General features: G+C 41.6%; 1 protein-coding gene across 3 annotated transcripts in view; it reads right to left on the reverse strand.

Moving 5' to 3' along the window:
- The window catches only part of ALPK1 (alpha kinase 1), a 99,962-nt gene that overhangs the window by 53,296 nt on the left and 29,333 nt on the right, over positions 1–17,333 (reverse strand). The gene's annotated exons all lie outside the window — the stretch shown is intronic.

Raw genomic sequence — 17,333 nt, forward strand, 5'->3', positions numbered from 1 at the left:
AACCACAGAATTAATTCAGCTACAACCACCCCTTATAACACAGAGTAGGGAGAGGTCTGTTTTTATATTATGAGAGGAACTTGTATCTTTGCCTCACATTTCCCACTGTAAGATCCTATTTTCAGTTGCTCATAACTTTGCCAAATGTAACCATTTTGCTTGAAATTTTCTACACTGGGAGGCTGCCTTAGACTGGTGTTTTTTTGGTTTTTTTGTTCTTTTAAATTTCAGCTGCAATGGGTGTTTGTTTTGTCCTATTAAATTCTGGTTCACTCTGAGAACTTCTAGTACCCCACACTTTGGAGCAGGGATTTGCAATTTAGCTTGGGGTGGCCTTTGTGTCGGAAATGAGCTTTTGATGACCCTATGAAATATTGCAAAAATTGGCCAAGTTACAAGCCTTTCAAAAACCGAAGTTTATTCCTGCTGAGAAGAGATTCAACCTGTGCTGGCAGTTTTGTAGCCCAGGACTGAGCAGAGTTTACCCTGCATTGCATCTCAGAGCTGCTGCAGGCTGGGATGAATCCTTATTCCAGTCTCCGTCATGATACTGAGAAGAGAAAGCCTGACTCTCCTGTGCTGTCAATATCTCCTCTGTTGGGCCCTAGCAGTTTGGAGAATGAAGTGAGTGGTTTGATTCAAATACAGAAAGGATAAAGAGCTGTACTGGCTAGAGGAGTGGGAGATAGACTGGCAGGGTAGAAATGGGGGCTAAAATGGGGTTGGAGAGAGAGACAGACTAGAAGTACAAAAATACTGGGAACTGGGAGAAAGACTGGACTAACTGGGCAAGAAGCCAGGGGCTGAGAACCAGAGGGCTGGTGAAAGAAGGTAACTGGGCAAGGTAATCAGATTTCACAAGGAGTCAGGGTGGCTGAGAGAACTGTGGCTACCTCAGCAAAGAGACTGAGACAAGAAAGTCAGGGGCAAAAACTGGGACTGGACAAAAAACCTGGGAAGAAAAATTGCAACTGGAAACCAATGAAACTGGGGAACCCAGAGAAGGGGTGAGTGAAGGCCAGATTGGGCCAGGGAGACAAATCAGATAAGCTAGAATGAGAGGTACTAGGACTTGCTGGTCAAGGAGTCTGGGTCAAAGAAATGAGGAAACTTGGAATGGCCAACTAAGGAGAATGATGGACACAGGGATGAGAAGTCCAAAGCAATGTTGGAAAGCAAAGATGCTCTATTTATTGCATGGCGATTTTATTATTAACTTAGTTTCCCCAATCAGCACTCTGAAATTTGGTCAATTCTCGTGTCAAGGTCAGGCTCAGTATGATCACAATCACTGTTTAATTAGGACCCACTCACACTCTTTTTGTAAGAGTTTCATCCGTATTGTTCACAAATTCCCAAACACGCCGGCTCAGCAAGGCAGGTAGAAATCATACAAAATGAGTGGAGTATCCAATCACTTATCCTGTTCCTTGAAAAACAATTCATCTTCCTCATTATCCACTTCACCATTGCCAATGGTCATCCTCCAGTTCTCCCTCCCAAAGCACACAGGCTGGGATATATGCTGGTACCATTTATGCCTAATGAATATTCAGCCTCTTTTCCTTATTTGTAGCTCCTCAGGGTGCTGTGTTGGGGTGCCCTTCTCCCACAGGTTATTAATCCTTTCACCTCACACTTACTAGCATATGTGTCAATTAACTTACCATAGCATTCTTGTGATCAGACATCAGCTGATGTCCCTAACTAAAAATAACCCAAGCTGATATACAGTAGCATCTTGTGAGCACCTATCAGCAGACTAGTCATTACAGCATTCTATCCTGTGATATCTTATCGTCTATGCTTATTCTTGTTTAGCAACTTATGCCAAGGGTTTGGGGGCCTTAGGTCTTAATTAGTTTGGCCAAAGTATTGTTTTACAGGCCTTAAAGGTTTGTAAGCTCAGTGCATTATTGCCTTCCCTGCCTCCCTTTGCACAGCGCTATACCTATGGATTACAGCGATAAGCCTAGGACTTTCTGGGCAAGGAGACGGGAGAACCCTGATGGGTGGAGACTGGGACTGGCTAGGTGAGGAGAACAGAACTGAGACAAGGAGCGAGGGTAAGAGAGACAAAGGAGTAGGGCAGGGACACGTTGGAAAGGATGGGGAAGAAATGATCAGCAATCGGAGACAGAAGAAAAGTTGTGGCCACTGAAGCACGTTCACTACAGAGTCTGGCATGGAACCCAATACCTCTGAGTCTGTCCACTTCTCTACTGTCAGCATATACCTGAGAAACCCTGGCATACTGTTTCTTCCCATGCTGACAATGGTCCACATACAGGATGACAACCTACTACTGCTATCGTTTATTCCCTTAGTTCCATGGGCAGAGGTCCACAGCGTGTATAAGTTCCAGTTCTGCTGATGACTCATGTGGGTCAATATCATGGGTGTCAGTACACCACATGATGGATTTTTTCCCCCCCAGTTTGGAAATTACACACAGTAAGCTATGTGAATTAAACATTACTAAGGTTGCGAAGTCGAGCACTCAAAAGTCAGCCCTGTGCTCAACCTCATGAACAAAAGGCCAACTGGCTATCAGCCAAGGCTATAGAGCAGAAACTTCACTTTCCCTAGTAGCATGGTCTCAGTGTCTCTGGGGTTACAGAGCAACAGAAATAGGCCTGAGTTGGTGCTCTGCATTCTCTCAAGCATGGAGACCATCAACAGAGCTTCACCGCCAGCAGTGGGGAGGGTAATGGCAGAGAACTGCTTTTTGGTGGTGTGGTCCCCTGCCACAGGGGCTGCTGGCTGTTCTTTGTGGACAATAAAGAGGGAGCTCTAACACCCTCTGACGTTGGGGTTCCTCTACAGACTGCATCAAGCTACAGCACAAGACTATATTTCAGTGACACAGCTCAGAGGCTTAGTCTTCACTGCAAAACATTATGGGTATGGGGCGTTATGGTGAAAATGACAATTAACTTACAGAACACTGATCACAACAGTGTACGCAGCATAAGGAAGCCACACACCCTGTTCACCACCATGTCAGCTAGTCATAGTTAAACCCTAATTTAGCTAGTGATAATTTATGACAAAACAATCTATCCTGAGGTTAACCCTCCACCCCAAATGTTAAATCTGAGACCTATGGCCACACAGCAAAGTTATTTCGAGATAACAGCTGTTATTTTGAAATAACCTTGAGAGCATCTACACTATGCACATGCTATTTCAAAATAAATTAAAAACAGCCCAGGTACGTTATTTCAAATTTTGTAAACTTCACTGCGGAAAAAATAACTGAAATAGGCGCTATTAAGACAGAGAATAGTGTTATTTCGAAATAAGCCACAATCGCGCAAATAGCACTATTCTGAAATAGGCAATATGTGTCCGCATGTGCTATTTCAAAATGCATTCTTGTGTGCAGTTGTGTTATTTTGAAATATGCTATTTTGGAATCACTATTCCGGAATGGATTATTTCAAAATAAGGCTGACGTACAGACATAGCCTAAATGACAAGTTAAATTGTAGGCCAAACTGATTGTCATGATCATTGGAAAAGGTTCCTCACAGAGATCCCTTTGCCTAAGCATCTTTTGTATAGGGATAAATAGTGAAAACTTGAGTTTTCTAAACCTGGTAACTACTGGAAAAGTTTACCCTTATATCAAAGTACTTTCCTCCTTTTCCCATTAAGACTAAAGAAATTGATCCCATTGCAGGCTACATGTCAATCAAAGACGCTCTCAAATGAAGCCACTATAAAACACCAGACCTACATTTACCATTAGGCACACTGACATCCAATTGATCTATCTGACTAAACAGTCCTGTTTGTAAAGAGGAGCATGCGACAGTCCCATGAGTACATCTCAGGGTAAGATGAATCATCCCTGTCCTAGCTCCATTCCTGCATGTAAATGGATTTCTTTTAAAAAAAACTTGCTTTTCTGGGGAGCATTTTTTTACAATAAATACATGTATTAGTTTATACACAACCTCTTTCTTGCTATATAATATGTGTATATGGGAGAGAGAGAGAGAGAGAGAGAGAGAGACCCTAGCTACTCTGGAAATAGCATCCATTAGCAGTTTGTTGGAGAAGAAATGTTTAGGGCTATATCATCCCAATTTCATTAGCGGAAAAAAATCTCTGCTGAAGTGCACCAGAATAAGGGAGCACAGGTAACTGGCCTTAAAATATAGTGCTCAACGAATACTGAAATCAAAGGAGAGCTTTGCGAACATGATCTGATTTGTGCTGCGTCACTCAACCTGGACCTCAAACTCTGGCCCGCTATTCTCTAATGGAGACTTTAGAAATGCGTATATAGGTTCCCCAAGCTCAGACTGTGATGTTCAGTAGTTTTGATAATACTTTTGTCTAGTTATCACAACAAATCTATCCCCAATTTACAGTAAACATTTTCCCCCTTGGAACTCAGTCACCTTTTACAGGCGATACGCTTCCAAGTCACAGTCAACGCGAAGTATAAGTATGATGGGTTTAAGAAAAAAAAAAAATTCAGATTCACTACTTAGCTACTTCAGGAACAGTTCCCTTTAAAGTATCTACTCCTTTACAGTAACTGTAGATTGTAGCCAGGAAGAACAAGTTATATTTGAATTATTGAGCTCCACAGTGTAGATTTTGATCTACAAGCCCTATAACATTTATTGGGAAACAATTTGGCTAATCAAAGTATATTTTTCCGTTGCTAGGGGGCAACAGGCAGACTCATCCCAGGACAATGAAAACCAATCCATTTTTTCCCCCCACATTTCCCACTCGGTAGTGTGTAGTACTGCTAAGTATAGCATCAGGATATTAAAAATCTGATAAAACATCAGCCTGCAAACTCACACCTCTCCCAGTAAGTTTGTTTTATGTTCCTGCAGGCTATTGGGAACAAGGGATTTTAGATCCTTTCCAGTGTGGGCTGACCATGACAGACTGTATACACCTTTCTCTCATTGTATATTAGACTACTGCTGAGACACTGATATAGTGACCTGGTACTGTCTTTATCGATTTGACCTTTTTAGAACTTTTTTTGACCCTGTATTCTTACCTGTATATCTTGCAACATATAGTTAGGGTAGATCATTAGCCAATAATCTGGGCTTTCATACCATGCCAGCAAGAAGGAGCTGCAGACGGCAAGAAAGAAAAAATGAAACCATCCACCATCATTTTCTTTGGTATATGCCACGGCAAAGCAGGTCTGCATGCTGTACAATAATGAAACACTTGTATGATTTGTTGCTACGTTAAGAGCCTCCTTGTGTTGAAGAATAACAGAAGGGCCCCAGGTTGAAAGCAGCCATGGGTTCATTCTTACATAATTTAATACAAATAAAATATAGTATTAAGAGCGCTAATTATTTCTTTACCTCCCATAAAAAGGCATTTGTAGCTGGTATGTTACATATGCCTCACCTTAAAGTCCAGTATATGATCGAGCGTTACCATACATGAATGGAAGGGGGTTTAGGGCATTAGAGAGGAAAATCTATGACATTATAGTAGGGTTATGAACGTACATTTCTCTTGTGCGTAACTCTTCAGTTGCATTTACTTTTTTTTTTTTTTTTAAATAGGCCTTTTTCCTGGCTTAGGCAGACACCCACTTGAAATCAGTTGCAAAGTTTCCACTGGCTTCAATAAATCAAGTCCTACAGCAGGGTCCCATGAGTTAGACAAGCAGTTCTCTAACCATGGTTCCCAAACTGCCTGTGGATTGCAGAGAAAGCTGACAGGTCAAAAGATGCTAGCTCCTGCTCCAAGATCCTGGAAACTGCTGAACACTAAAGAGACGATCCAGCTTTGTGGTTTCCTCCACTGCTACCTAGGAGAAGTAGGGGAAAAAAAATAGGTGCCATCCCAGAGCCATCAAGTGGGCTGGAGCTGCCAGCTCCGAACAGGAGTCACATCTGGGAGCAGAGTGAAGAGCCTGAAACAAGAATGTCCAGGACAGAAGCTACTACAGGTTGAACCTCTCTAGTCAGGCAACATCTGTGCTCCAGCATGATTTTAGTTGGCCAGATGTCCACTTACCATGGGTATGGCCAAGATTCCTGTGGTCTGATAAAGTTTGTTTACAGCCACCAGTTCTGGTTCTCATTGTTCCACGTTCTTATTTAGCTGTAATTTACCCCTAAATGTCTGTTAAGAGCCCAGGAAGCAGTGGAAGCGTTGGTAATGCTGTTAGACAATATTGACCTACCATGGTTTGGCAAATTCTCTTGTTTGGCACTGGTCAGGTCCTGAGGGTGCCACACTAAAGACGTTCAACCCTAAGTGGTTCAGCATATTCAGGGGAACAAGATGAACAGAAGGCATGCAAGTGGGACAGGAAACCAGAACGTTGGGAAGCATTAGCCGGAAAGCAGAGAAGAAAGTGACTCAGTAGAAAAACAATGTGGCCAAGGAGCAGATGAGAAGGGAATCGGGGGTCTCCACACATGCCAAAGAAAGTAAGATCTGACAACAGGTAAACATATAATAGGATCAGGTCTAGAGGAAAGCTAGGGGTAGAAGAACAAAGAATATGGAGGTGGAGATGAATTGAAGAGCAAAAGAAGACCCTATAATAACTTTTCCTCACGGAGGACAAAACTTTTATTGTATTAAAGACACCAAAAATACCCAGTATTTTGTTAAAATCACAAAAGTTCCCACCCAAACTGAGGATGGGAGTGGAAATAGGATGTGGGGAGGGCCACTATGAGATTCTCTCTTTAGTAAGGTGTAGTCTGCACTGTGCAAAAATTTCAGAATCCCTCAGTCTTCAAAAGCAAGTTGTTTTCAGTAATATTGTGGATGGAAGAAAATTTGAGAGTTTGTGTAACTGGATTGTTATATAAGCTTTGGGGTCTTTTTTTGAAAAGCAAGTGACATACTCCAAAATGCAGCAATCATCATCGTCATTTGAGAAGCTGTGAGGAAGGTTTAGGAAATATTATTTGTCCTGAAATCCCAATTAGAGCTTTTTTTTCCACGCTCTGAAAAGATATTATCCTAATTTTGATCTTATTGAGGCTATGCTATAATTCCATGGAGACCAATGAAGGGGAAGCGAAGACCTGACGAGTTCTATGTGGAGGCTGCATTTATGGATTAATCCCAATAGGGAGTAACTAAACCTCATCCCCAGGGCTTTTCAATCAGGACTCTGCACAGTCAGTTGAGAAATGAGGTCGTTATTTATGACTGGGGCTGTTTTGACTTTCAAATAAACAGTTTAATTATTATAAGTACTACAGTGAAACTCTGAAATCAAGCGCTGTTTTATTACTTTTATGTCAGTTGTGCCTCTCTTTCCCAACCCCTCCCCTCACTGATGGGCAATTCAAGCTGGGTTTAAATGCTAGAATATACGTGATACTGATCTTCATGTCAATCACATCAGAAAATATTTCCCCAAAGCAAAACTTGCCAAGAGTGGGAAGAGATACCTTCATTACACCAAGCAGACTTAGGGCTGGATTCTCCTCACCCACCATTGTAAGGTACAAGTAACCCCAATGAATGTAGTGGGACTGCATCAGTGTAAAACAGCTATACATGAAAGGAGACCTCTTGCCTTTTTTGGATTTAACTGGCGCTACAAGTACTCAACTTTTCTGACAGCCTGGCCTTCTGTGTCTTCCTCAGACACTCTCAAAGTAGTAAAACATTTTCCTCTTTCATCCCTGGACATTCATGATCAAGGTAATATTTTTTTCTCAGCTGCTCGAACAACTTAAAAAAAATCCAATCTTTTATTTTTATATGAAAAGTTATTTTGAATAGATTTCCACTAAAATTAAATTAAATTCCATTAAGTAAAAATGCAGTCTTACCTCTTCTCCCTTCTAATTCAACAAGACTGAAAGAGTCCTCCCCTCATTTCAACATGCAGGTTGGCATTTTTGCATTGCTCATGTTGAGCAAAGGCACACGTCTCCTGTGATGCCAGTAGAAGTAATTTATCTTTTTCTAACCAAATAATTAACTGAGTATAAAAATCAGTTCAATGTGAAGATTACATATGACAACAGATGACAGACCAGAGCATAGTGACAGGTAGCATCACTGAGGTCAATGGAGCTGCACTGATTTACACCAGCTCAGGATCCGGCTCCAAGTCTCTTGATTAAAGAGGAGGAGGAGTGAAATCATGACCCTTTGGAGCTACTGTAAAGCTACTCTGCCAGCACCCATTCATGTAATTGATTAAATTTTAGTCTCACTCCAAATGTACATCTCTCTATAGTTTTGTCCCATGGATTCACACATGGGGTCTTAAAAATGGGATATGTACTGCTACAACAAATCTCTCACACGTTGTTTGTTCAGGTGCAGATTATTCAAAGTCATGTACAGGTTTTGCTTTAGAAGTTGGTGGTGGGTGCTCACAAAAGGCACCATGAAGCTCTTTTTACCTATGCTACGTTTTTATTCATTAAATCTGAAGAGTCTAATCCTGACCCTCTTACCAGTAACTAGCTAAATTCCCATGGAATTTCATCAGGAGCAGGCTTGGGACCCAAATGTGTGAAACTTGGAAGCCTAGATATCGTAGGTTTAATTTGCACAGCAGTCTGTTTGTCTTTTCTGATCCAAATAGTCAGGGCCATATTGATATGCATTTCCTGCCTCCCAATTCCTACTTAAAAACACTTTAAAATAAGATGAGATTATGCAAAAGATAGAAAATGCTTACTACTAGATCTATGCATTTATGCACTTGTAACAGAACACTTTGGGAGCCAATTCTCCAGTTTGTGGACATGGCGTTGCTTCATTAATTTCAAAAGAGCTAAGCTGATTTACAACAGCTGAGGGTTTAGTTTCATTTCTTAGAATTTTTCTACATATGGAAAAAGCAATACTCTAGGAACCAAAGACTTAAAAACATCACTAGTGTGCACTTCAGCTGATCAGTATTACTAGCATTCTCAGCAGCATGCAAGTTCAGTTTCTTGTATATTCTGACAATCACTTGTGTTTCATTTGAGTATTTTTTTCTGGTGTATGGTAGCTTTGCTTTGTCAGAGATAATGAAAGAGACATAGCAAAGCTATTTGGTAGGGGGCTTTTACTTTAATTTTATTTATTTATTTTTTTACTTCTCTGGTTTAAAGATTAGATGTTTTCCTTTTGTAAAGCTGGGTATACCAACTGGCATTGGCTGTATTAAAATAAGGAAGAACCGCAATCAAAAAAAGCCTCTCCAAAGGCAAGCTTTCTTGTTAATATGCACAAACATGAAAGGCTTTCTTTTCATCCTATACAACTACAGTGTGTGTAAATTGCAGGGGGCTCATTGGCATAAATCTCGACTGTGACCTCTGAGGTAAACTGGATTTACATTACTTTCTGACAAGAATTAAATGAAGGCCTTGTGGATATACGAACAGCCTTCTAGACTGCAACAGATGGGCATGAATGTGCTCCCTAGGCAAACGATCAGTGACATCTGTGTCCTCCAAATTCTGGTGGTCTCAGCCAATTAACAGGCAAAAGGAGAGAAGAGGGGGGAAAAAAGCCGGCCTCTGCCCAGCCACCCCCAGTCAAAACTGAAGCAGAAGTGCTTGTGTTTAGAAATGGGATCAGAAACAGCCCACAGCAGTGAGGGGATTGTTATAGGCTCTACAGAGATCAGCACTACAGAAGAAGCTAATGTGGATAAATTAGATATCATTAAAACAGAACAAACTCTGCACACCAGTAAAACCAGTGTAAACCCAGAGTAGTATCATTACTGAAGGAGATTTGCTCCAATGCAATGGAAAGAAGAATTTACTCTAACGTTTTCTTACAAGCAGAGAAAACAAAACACTTCATGTAACTCTGCTCACCCATGGTTTGTGGAAGCTAGGAATGATCCAGATCTGGAGTCTAAATGACGGCTGCTTCCTATCTTTGCAGCGGGGTCAATCAGGAAACTGGATCCAAACATCCTCAGTTTAGATCCGGACATTAGACCCTTGACGTAAAGCGGTCAGGTAGGTAATGTAAGAAAGACTTTCAACTGGAGGCAGAATCCCTGTTATCTACCTTTGCCATTATGAAAACAGTGCTTTGGGGATGGATTGTAAATATATCCACTGGTATATATATACATATATGTAATATATCCACTTGTATATTTACAAGGGTTCTTGATCTGGTTCTTTCAGAGAGCTTCAGAATTTTTTCAAAATAAAAAGCAGTCAAGTAGCACTTTAAAGACTAGCAAAATAGTTTATTAGGTGAGCTTTCGTGGGACAGGCCCACTTCTTCAGACCACAGCCACACTAGAACAGAACTATGGTCTGAAGAAGTGGGTCTGTCCCACGAAAGCTCACCTAATAAAGCTATTTTGCTAGTCTTTAAAGTGCTACTTGACTGCTTTTTGTTTTGATAGTGTATAGACTAGCACGACTTCCTCTCTGTTACTATTCAACATACAAGGCACAGATTTTTTTCAGTGTGACACAGGTACTGAGTAGAGTATCAAGAATATTCTTTATTAATAAAATAAAGTCTCAAACCTACTGTAGTCAATTTTTAAGGGAATAAAGTCTTTAAGGGATGCTTTACCCATGAAAGTCATGACCTATTAAATTTGTTAGTTTCTAAGGTGCCACAAGACTACATGTTATTAGTGAAGTTGCAGACTAACACAGTTACCACGCTGAGACTATTTAAGGGAACCGATTTATTTACAATGAAACATTTGAGAGGATTCTTTAGAATTTTAAGGAACATTCATGAAATTTAAAAACATTAGATATGTACGTAAAACTTTGGCCTGATTATGAGCACAAGGACTGGACCAGATGACCTCTTGAGGTCCCTTTCAGTCTAACGATTCTATTTGAGGAAATCAGACATCACCAAACTACTAAGGACCTAAGAAAGAAACTTTCTGTTTAGCAGGTGAAGTTTCTCATTGTGCTTTGTTTTAGACCCTTAAAATGTAGATTTCACTGCTCTCCAGAATGTCAGTCTGTGCTCACGAAAGCTCATGCTCAAAACTTTACTGTTAGTCTATAAGGTGCCACAGGACCCTTTGTTGCTAAACATTTTCCTTGAGCATTAGTGTTTTAAACCCTCACCTATGTAAGAATTGTTCTCCTTACAGCTGCATGTAAATATTCGCCTTTCAGTTAATGCACTCATAGCTATATCCACAGAACAACGTATTTACAGGAGGGACTTTCTCAGAAATACCCAGCACCACATCTTTCACTGAATTTAATGGGTAATGCTGAACTTTAAGCATTTGCATAAATACTTTCTTCAATAGCAATTCTTTCCTGAATCTGACCATATATGCACAGTTTCACTACAGACACACTTCACAAGTCTTGCTTGTGCATTGTCCACAGGAGCCAAAAAAAGGGTGCCAACTAGAACATTTGCATGCGGAGCAGCATTATTCTGGAGAGCATAAGATTGTCACTTTGCTCTGTAAACCAGAAATGTAAGGCAACCGGCCACTTCATGTAAGGAGGGTAAGAGAGAGCAATTCTGGGACACAAACTGATCTTTAAACTATTCAAACTTTGTTTACTTGTATTCAGCTTTTAAGGGAATACGGTCAGTGGATGTTTTGCTCATGACCTAATAAATGTATTAGTTTCTAAGGTGCCACAAGATTACTTGCTATCTGTGAAGCTGCAGACTAACACAGCTATTCCTCTGAGAATATTTATGACCAATTCTGAGGTATGTTAAAACAAACAAGCAAGGAAACCGGAGTAATTTCTGAAGAGCTCTTCTGTTCCTGTTGGACTATCCTCTGTGTCCTCACGTGTCTATTTTCAGCAGATTGCTGTACAGTCACATTCTTAGGCCATCCATTCTTGTTGCTCGATCTAATTGGCTGATAGGATGGTGATGTGAAATGTGTACTGAAAGCTGTTGTTCATTTATAAACTCGTGTTTCATATCTCCATTCCTCCCCTTAAGAACACTGCAAAAGTCAGCCGCCTTTGACCTTCCCCAGCCCCAAATGTAGGGGGACAGCAGAAGGAATTTTGGGCTAAGAGCAGAATTGTGGTAGTGTCAGGAACAAAAGCACCTGTTGTTTTGCTCCTGTACTGACTTTAAAAGTATCAGTTCTGGCTCTCCCCGCTCTTCCAAAACCACCATTTCAAACACCATTATTGGATGCAAAAATAAAGGAATAGTTGAGACAGATCAATAAATTTAAAAGATCTTTTAAAAAAGAAGACATAATGAATTTGGTACAGCACATATTTTTAGATCAAAGATGCCTTTGAAGTGACAAACCCCTAATCCATAAAATACCCAAGTACTTCCTTTCTGTTTCAAACTACTTGTTGTCAAATAAAATGGAAGTTAAGGAAATTATCTTTATCTGAAAATGGCCAAAAGAAGCCATCACCTAATGACAGCCTTGTCACAAATGACAATTGGGGAAATTGTTAGGATGGTGAGTCCTAACGACTGGAGAAATAAGCTTGCTGTTAGCACTAATCTGGTCATGCATCCCTCCCCACCCCCCCTCCCAATCCCAGTCAACTTGCTGTGTGAAACAGCTAAGTCTTTGTCAGCCCTAACAGCGGCTGGAAAGACTTCTCTTTCATGAATATGTATCACCATCCCTCCCAGTCTACAGAGACAAACCCTTCAAAACTGCAATATAAAAAATAAAACAACCTCCCTGCTCAAACCAACCAACCAACAAAAACCAAAACCCTAAGCTACTGAGATGAGCGGAATGAAATGCTAGTAACTAATGAAAGCTCACGCTTTGGTAATCAGGCCAGAGGACCGTCTTTCCTAGGACTTTTATTTCCCAGCAGATTGAGATGAAGTCTATAGAGCACTTCACGTCTTCATGTGTAAATGGACAAAATCTGAATGACCCAATAGGGATATATTATGCATCCCTCTCTGTATTGATATTTATTGATACCAAATATTTGACCAATTTTTTTTGCACGGGTATTCGGAAAAAAAAAGGCTATATACACACAAAAGTGTGGGCCTTAGCACCTCAGACTCACGTGAACCCATGCTTACTCATGTGAGTAGTCAAGTTGATTTTAAGGGGATTACTCATGTAAATACAGACTACTTGCACATGTAAGGTGCCAAGACTTCACATCTCTTCATCTTCTTCCCATCACGATAAAATATTCAGCCTAAAACTTCCAAATAAATTAAAAATAATATGTATCATCTTAAATAATTGGACATTTAAAATATATTACCTTAGTACGCTATTTTATACTGTAGGAATGGGTTATCTTTTTTTAGAAAAAAAAAAACCCAAACAATTTGGCCAATAATTTCAAAAGTAAATCGTGATTTTTGGGTGTCCAATGTGAGACAACAGAAAGGGGCCTGATTTTTAGACAGCAGATGCTCAGCACTTTCTAAGAATCAGATCTCTCTAAAGCATCTCCAGTTGCACAACCAGAATCACTAATAATTTTTGAAAAGCTTGTGCTTTATTTAAATAGGGTCTTATTTACCAACTATTCACCAAGTGCTCTTCCAGGAGAGGTGTAACAGAAACATAGTGCCTGATTTTACTCACAATAACACTAGCTAAATTCAGAACTAGTCAAATTATATCAGTGGAGTTACATTGGTGTAAATGTGGACTATTTGACAGCTGACAAACTCACAGGTCTTGTCAGAACTGTGCACATATGTTCATACACTTGGAGAAGGGAGAGAATAGCTTATAAGCATGCAGAAGGGTAGGTACATGTGACAGAATTATTTTGCATCTGCAGAACCGATCCTCAATTTCCTACATGCCAAAATCTGTCAGTGAAACTAATGTGAGAGACAGAAACACAATGAAAGCTCAAAACTTGTATGTGCAATATCGATTTGACCAAAATAAATACTCAAATTTGTGTGGGGGGAAGAGATTCTATTGGCAATGCAATACATTTATTAAAATAGTTAATATTGTTCCTAAAGTTACCTTTAGATATTTGTTGTTTGAACTGTGGTGAGCTAATAATGTAATAAAATGAACCTTAATTTATTAAAGAGATGTTTATGTGACTTCACGGATTTTACTTTTTCCCCCAGTAATAATGAAAGAAAGAAATAGGACTACAAGTGGAGATATTAAGACACAAAGCTCCATTTTTAGGCTCTAGATATTATGCAATGTTTGCTGTAGACCTTTCCATTTCATTAGCATATTCTACTTTACATGAAAACCAGTGATGAATGCTCCCCCTGAGCTAAGGCTAATCCTCTTTAAAAAGCTACAGGCTATATTACATGTGGCCACAGCCGCAGTTATGCCATGGATGAATCACTTTGAAGCCTATTGAACAGCGTTCCCCTGTGAGACTTTGCACAGGCCCAGAAACCAGCGCTCTCTGTGTTGTGAAATCTTAGTGTTTTCATCATGAAGAATTTTTATAAGGGGATAGAACCTCCTCCCCCCCAAATAAGCTCATAGTGCACGAGATACTAGGTGCTGTCACTACTTCTAATTGCCAGTCTATAACTGTAGCACACAAGATTAAAATAAAATGCTGACCTTGTCTTTCAACAGCAAGCAGTTATGCAGAAGACATGATTGTAGGAACAACAGCTCATAATTTACAACTAAGATGAACTAAAAACTGGCCTTATAGCACCTTTTTCTAGTGGCTACCTAAAATTTAGTAAATGTTGAGAATGTTAAAGTGATGTGAGATACTACTGTAAACCTGAAATGTTTTTGAACCAGGCTTTTCTTTTTCTTCTATGCTACCCCTCTCTCCTCTTTACATCTGTTTCACTCCCATGCATTTTCTTCATCTGTATTCTTTTTCTATATTTCTTTCTGTGGACCTTATCCAGAGCCAATTGAAACCAATGGAAAGGACTGCTTTTACTGTGGCGGGTTGTCTGCGCACATATGCAGGTCTGTCTCTCTTATTTGCAATGAGCCAGCAGAAAACAACAGAAGGGAGTCCAGAAGGTGTCCCATGGTTTCACTAGAGAGCTTTATGAGCAATGCCTGCGACTGCCCAGTGAAACTGACAGAAGTGTATCATCCCAATATGCTTCACCACATAGTCGTCACTTTGGGTAACGAATTGCTGGTCAGTACCAGCCTGCTACACTTCTGGCTATTCCATAGATGCTCATTAAAGCAAAGAAAATAATTACAACTCTAGGGTGAGATGCATCTTACTCAAGTAGATGACTAGTGCACATAACTTAGCCCCTTTAAAATCTGCATGGTGGGCCAGAATATTCACTGTCAGACAGTACAGCGCACAGACCACCTCACCATGTGAACATCGCAAGACACAATAAAATCAAAGTAGAAAGAAAATCATGGAATATATGAGTCTGCTTGAAGCCTGGGAAATGTCTTTTAATACTGCAAGCACTTATCTACATGTGCAATGAATTTGTGTCACAGTAGCCAAACAGAAGAGTTTTTTAAGTGACAAAAATACCACCTTATCTTCCTAGCACCTTTCATTAATAAGTAGTGACCAGAAGTCCCATTTTCAAAGGGACAGTCCCATATTTAAGCCTCCCTGCAGCTGTCCTGACTTTTCCTCAAAAACATGCAAATTATCCCATATCTGCTGTTTCTCCTCCTACCCCATCAGTACTAGCAGGTCCTGCTGCTAGATCCCCACTTGCCAGCCACCCGCTCACCAGCTGCATGTCTGTGTGGGGCGAGGAGGGTGTCTACTGACCACCAGCGGAGGTTGGTGTGCCAGACTGGTGGTGGGGTAAAGCAGCATGGGGCCAGCTGCTCTCCCCGCTGGTTAGTTGGTGCAGCCTCCATTATGAGCTGGCTCACTGATAGCAGGGCCAGGCCCCACCCCTTGCTGGCAGGCACTGGCTGTGCACTGTGAGCGGCAATGGCTGGGGCAGACAGTTATGTGTCACCTCTGCTGCCTGCCTACCGGCCCTTACTTGCTCCCTCGCTCTCTCATGGTTATCTTCCTGTTGTTCCTCTTTGTCCCCAGCTCTGCGGCTCCTCCCAGTCTCTACAAGCACTGCACGTCCCACTCCTGAAGCAGCATCCTTCCCAGCCACTGGTTGGAACGCTCAGCTCACCAACAGCCCCTTTCTTCCCCCCGCTACCTGTGGCTGGGCCAGCACCCCTGGAATGCATAAGACCCTACAGCTTGGGCGTTGGCCAATAGGAGCCAAGCCCTGCAGGTACCAAAATCCAGCACAGCACCTGCACAGAAAAGATTCCCCGTCCCTCAGCTAAGCTTTGGGATGTTGGGGAAGAAGAGGAGGAATGATTTCCTGTCTGTTCATACCCTGAGCCTGCAGGCTCCGCAGTAGCCCCTGGGATCACACAGGCACACGCACCCTGGTCCTCCCCGAGGGAGCATGGGATTGCGTCGTACCCTAGGCACCTCCCCCTGCTGAGCCACTCCTCTGGTTGCATTTGCTGAAGCCCCTGAAATCGGGTTACTGGGGCCTTGGTGCATCACACATCCTTAGGGCTTAACCCCTTCCTGCTTGTCCTGCAGCCGGGCGGCAGAAGGTGGGTGGGTTATGTCAGTGCCCAGCAGCAGCCTGGAGGAGTTAGCTGCCTTTCAACACTGGGCGGACAGGAAGGGACAAGCTACTTCCATTGGGGTCAGGAAAGGAAAAAAATGAGCTCTGGAAAGACATGGGTCAGATCATTGTTGACCTGCTCAACCCCTCTGTCCATGGGGAAGCAGGTCCTGTCCCTTCCCTGTTGCATAGTACCAAAAATCTGCTGCTGGCCACATTCTTCTGTGAACCCTGGCAGAAATCTGGGGGGTGGGTATGTGACCCTGCATGGCACACACTCCTTCCCACATGTTGCCTCAGAAGACATGGCACCAATTACCAGGAGAGGCAGGTCTCTCCCCAGAGTCCCACCAGGCACGGAGAGCGGAGAGCAATGGGAAGGAAGGGTCAGGTCAGTCACACCGAATGTGAGAGATGTACGAGTGTGTGTAAAACAGAAAGAGACCAGACCCTCAGTCTGAATCAAATCTGAGTGTTCACACTTTGTATTTCTCATTGTTTGCCAATTGCCATTCAACTTGTTTGAATACAAGTAGTTTTATCAGGTGCCCTGCATTCAGCATAGGGAAATATGGTCACCCTATTAATAAAGAACCCCCTTCTAGACAAAACTGCACACAATGATCATTTTGTCTGCCTCTGAAATGCAGCCACCTTTGGGTTGGAACATGGCAACTGTATACAGCAGCACAACACCCTAGTACTCTCCCGCAGTTCCTATGATAGCGCCATTTGAAGGTGCAGATACAATTTAGTAAGGCAGAACACATTTCTTACACCGTAATCTGACCAGGGCGCTGGGACTAATACTCTGCTGCTTGCAAGGAGTGACACAGGGTCTTTAATGATCACAACTGGTCAAGAGGGTT

This window comes from Carettochelys insculpta, chromosome 4 (genome assembly GCF_033958435.1).
Source record: "Carettochelys insculpta isolate YL-2023 chromosome 4, ASM3395843v1, whole genome shotgun sequence".
NCBI lineage: Eukaryota > Metazoa > Chordata > Testudines > Carettochelyidae > Carettochelys > Carettochelys insculpta.